Genomic DNA, 5,119 nt, shown 5'->3' with positions numbered 1-5,119 from the left:
CCACATTACATATTTATTGCCTATACAGGCGGCAACTTCCAGGTTATGAAAAGTGAAGTCAAAGCTTCATGTGTTAAAGCTGCATTCTCTCTAGTGTCCACCAGGTGGCGACTCCTCTGGTTGTATAGAAGTCTATGAGAAAATGACTCTACTTCTCTCTTGATTTATTACCTCAGTAAACATTGTGAACATGAGTTTATGGTCTCAATCTCTAGTTTCAAGTCTTCTTCAATACAGCATGATGTTCATTTAGTACATTATGGTCCATTTAGAGTCAAACAGACCACAAAGCAGGGGATGCTTTAGGGCGGGGCTACACGGTGATTGACAGGTCTCTTCCAGAGACGTATACGGCGTCTCTACATTACTCCTTCTCAGTCCATATATGGTCATTTCCTGTTCACCGGTAGCAACAAAACAAGATGGCGACGGCCAAATTGTCGAACTCATGGCTTCATAATGTCCACAAACCAACGAGTGACGTAACGGTGACTACGTTCCGCTTCTTATATACAGTCAGAATAAACTGCTTATCCAAGTTCATATTTTGTACACTGTGCGACTGCACTAGACCAAGAACCTTCTCCATGGTTGGAATCAGTGACTAGTGATTTGTTAAAGTGTTCAAATGTTGAGAATAAAACAGTGCTGTTGCCAGAAAAAGGCCGTCAGACAGGAAGATGAAACTGAAGGGAACAGAAAGGCTGAGTGAAAGCTGTGCTCAGGTGGTATATATATATATATATATATATATTACTATATTACTATATTACTATATTACTATATACTGGAAGCAGGTGTGTAAGCAGGTGATTGGCAGGAAACCAGGTTGTCCAAACATGTTCAGGCTTCACTGACTGGGAGAGTTAAGTCCCTTCAGAAACATAACGATGATGTTTGGAGATGCTACATCCACATTTTTACTACAGTCCATGATTTCTGAAAGATCATTTAGTTTCCTACATTCTCTGCTGGGTGATTTGTGCTTCTTCTTGTATCTATGCTGGGTTACAAACAAGTCGGAGGTCAGAATTTTCCCAGTTAAAAATTCCAATTTCCGATCTTCAAGCGTCCCAGGTGCTCGGTGGCAAATGTTCATTTTGTCAAGTGTACAAACAGCAGAACTCTCAGCGGTGAAGCCTCCACATTGTGTTTTTGGCATTTTTTACATTTTCCCGAATAATTTTTGAGAGAAGATAACTTTCGGAGATTTATTACCGTAGCCAGCTACAAATAACATGGCTACATGTTTGGACATTAATTCACATGCAGATCAGGTTTTACATTATGATACTATACACTGTTTTAATTAAACACAGACAGATATACTTTATGTTAGCTTTAAGTTGATGCTTTATCATTGACAATACAAAGTGTGCTTCTATTGTTGAGTGACGTCTGAAAAATCCTCCTTCTTCGTCCTTTTGGGGAGAAGGATTTCCCTTTGAATGGCGTTACTTTTTCTAGAAGGTTGGAAACGTTTGGTGACCAAGTTAGATTTAACCCAATTTCCATCATACTGAAGAAAGCAAGAATCATTTGCATCATTTTTGGAGTTCAGAGTTGTCTGGAAAGCAGCATTATTTCAAAGTGGAAACATGACATCACTTCCTGTGAGACAGGAAGAAGCCTTTAAAGAGCAGCTGTTTTAAAACTGTAAACCACATGAGGTTGAATCAGGGTTGATATGATTTATGTTCAATAGCAGAGTTTCAGAGACCAAAACGGTACTTTTTTCAAAACCTTACTTTGATGCAAATAAACGCAAATAACCTTTTTATTTGACAAGAGAAAACAAAGTTTGCAAATGTTAAATCTCCGATGTTAGCTTTCAGTACGTGGCAGTTCTCAAGGTACCTCTTAATCTATGAATAAATCTGAAAGATGATAGTTTAAGATTTAGATATTTTGCTCAGATCTGTAGGAATCCTGGTTCCCCTCTGATAAAGTAATGCTCTATGATTTACTTAGTCCTGTAATATTATCTGCATGATTGCACGAGGATTCATTTTCTTCTCGACAGCTTGTTTGGGCATGTATTCACACTTCGCTCTGTACGCTTCTCTACTGAAGGGTAAATCATGTTTTGTTCCTCTGGCAGCGTTGGGGCAAAATAATAAACCTCCTCCTTTCTGGAGGTAAAATGTACTGGAACCTGGACCTGTTTAAGTCCAGCCTGACAGGCAGCCAGTCTTTGTTTCTGGCCTCCTCTGAGCCGATAAGTAAAACCCCTCCACACAATCTGAGGCCTTTGAAAAGACACCGCCATTTTGCCAGAGCCGCGTCCAACCAATAAAGCCTTACTCTTGTTTTTTCTTTTTTTTACCTCCCTTTCTCTCTTTTCCTTTTCTGCCTCTTGTTCGTTTCAAGGCTTTTTCCCTTCACAGCTTCCTTTCCCACCTGCTAACTTTCCGTCAGACATATGTACACACACACACACACACACACACACACACACACACACACACACACACACACACACACACACACACACACACACACACACACACACACACACACACACACTCCTAACACCCATTTTGGGAGCACACACTACTTTTAACATAATTCGTCTCATTGTCTGAGTCAAGCCAATCCCCCACCCATGAAACAAAGAGGTCGAAGGCGGCAGCCGTCCCCAGTGGGCCAGGTGTTCCACAGGGCTCAATTCTGGGTCCTGTTTTTTTTTTTTCACTCGCTCTTTCTCCTCATGTAACTGTGTGTGTGTGTGTGTGTGTGTGTGTGTGTGTGTGTGTGTGTGTGTGTGTGTGTGTGTGTGCGTGTGCGTGTGTAATGGCCCTGAGCATGGTGAGTGTGTGTGCAGCTGCCCATCGAGGGCCCTCCTTTGTGTCCCCCTCCCCACCATTGTCAACTCACGCCTTCTCGTCCATTCATGGCTCAAGCCTGGCGGATGGGCTGGTGGTGTGTGTGTGTGTGTGTGTGTGTGTCTGTGGGGGGGTTGGAGGGGGTGTAGATATCCTAGCTTATCTTCATGTCCCTTCCTATTGGTGGAGAGGTGGGTGATTGGTGTTCGTACAGAATAAGCTTTCGGTGAAGACGAGAAAGTGAGACGTGTGTCAGATCTCTGCACTGGTATTGGTCAGGAGGTGGACTCGCTGTGAGGAGGAGGATGGTAGATGCCTCACACTCCATCTGTTGTCAGTCACACTTCCAAACTTGCAGCCTCAACACCGCACTCTGCTTCTCAACCCAAAAAAAAGAAGAACTTGAAGGATTGCTGCTAAACTCAACCAGGAGACTTATTTTTGCTTTGGATTGACAGCTTTACTTTCTCCAAGTCTTTAGATACTGGACACTGGAGACTGGATACTGAGATTTTTATTTGCTTTAAAAGGGAATTTTGTCATCCATCCTGGCTTAATGTGCCAGCACCTCCACTTGGAATTTGCTCCCTGAAGTTTCTGACTTTGTGCTTTGCAGTTGGAATGTCAGGAGAGAACTTGTAGGAGTCTCTCTCTGTTTGGCTGCCTTGCTGCTTCTCTAGGAGCTGTGCGGTAAGTGTGTTTGGGGGTTAGCGTCCGTTTTGCATGTTAAAGAATATTGAAAACACAGTTTTATCATGGAATCTCCCTGACAATCCTCCGCAAAAATATATTGTTTGTACTGAACTCACAGTAATCAGTTTAAACAGCTCGTGTGTGGTGTGATGCTGCACTTAGAGAAAGAGTTAGCTGGACAAAGAAACTCCAAGTTACAAAGTTGTAATGATTGTGTTCTTTTGACTTTAGCAGATATGCTTTAAATGTTGAAAGTTGCAGATAGCGTTATTAGCACTACACTCAAATGGTTGAATTTAAAAGGCGACAATGCACTAAGAGATTAGTTTGCTTTAGCCGTGCTAGCGTTGGATAGCGATGCCCGTCTGCCCACCACCTCCACGTTCAGATCTCAACAACAATCGGATGGATTGCCATGAAATTTGTGTAATTTTGGACTTTGGACAGTGTCAGTGTAGATAAACAGTATGAAGTGTGTTCACCACTGAAATTGAGACAGACAGACAGGAGTGTGTGGGCTTCACGGGGAATTCCTTTGGGTTCCCCCACAGCACGATGAATAGTTTAACTTCACTCTAATCCATTCATAACAGAAAAGAAAATATTGTGTGTAGTGACGAGAGTGGAACCAAATGTGATCAATGATTCTGTTCACTGAGGACCAGACGTTACCGCCCGAGAGTCTGCAAAGACTCAGAGGTGAAAGTGAGTGCTACCCACGACCCCCCTCGGGTCACATGACAGACAGTGGTGATATGTGTCACTGAGGATGAATCTGGACACCACCAGTTGCAGGACGGGGAGGGTGGAGGAGGAGAAGGAGGAGGAGGAAGAAGATGCTTTCAGGGAGGTCCCCTGTGGCTTCAGCAGGCATCTGTTGCCCACCCCCCCAACCCTCTGCACCCCCTTTGTCCCCCTCCCAGCCGGTCGCTGGTGTGGCAGACCGGCTCTCCGCCGGGTGCAGCCCAGCAAATGGCAGCCATGCGGCGGCCCTGAGGGGCTGGTCAGGGTCTGGCCTCGGGGGAGCTCATCCCTCCATGCACACCCTGCACCCCCCCCCCCCCCCCCCCCCCCCCGAGGGGGCTAACCCTGGATCATGACACATACAGAGATACACACCGTGCAGGCAGGCTGGGTCACTGAGCTGGAGGCTGCAGCATCTGCTCCCCCCCCCCCCCCACTACACACAGACACACCTACAGAAATGATTCGGTGGATGAGTTATTCTCTTCGTATAATAAGTTCCTACCGACGTGGAATCGAAACCCTGGCAAGTGTCTACTTTTAATTCAGTTTATTTTCTAACCAAAGTGACCGAAATCCTCTTTATTGTCCTTGTGAAGGTGTTTTCTTTTTCTCTAAAACTTAAAGACGAAACGAGAAGTTAAGTCACGTTCGGTTTGTAACCCAGAGATCAGAATTCATTTGCAAATGAAAGATGTTTAAATTCTAAATTTCTTGTTTTACAGAAAGGTCGTTGAATGTTTGTTTCTGATTTAATTTGAATTAATTGAGACAGAAAATCAACGAAGTAAATGAATACTGCTAAGGTCCATTTGTAGTTTACAATAAACTTGTTATGTTATCTATCGTATTTATTT

This window comes from Anarhichas minor, unplaced genomic scaffold, assembly GCF_050575085.1.
Source record: "Anarhichas minor isolate MPS153535 unplaced genomic scaffold, ASM5057508v1 ptg000004l, whole genome shotgun sequence".
NCBI classification, from domain to species: Eukaryota; Metazoa; Chordata; class Actinopteri; order Perciformes; family Anarhichadidae; genus Anarhichas; species Anarhichas minor.
Note: the sequence above shows the minus strand (reverse complement) of the source record.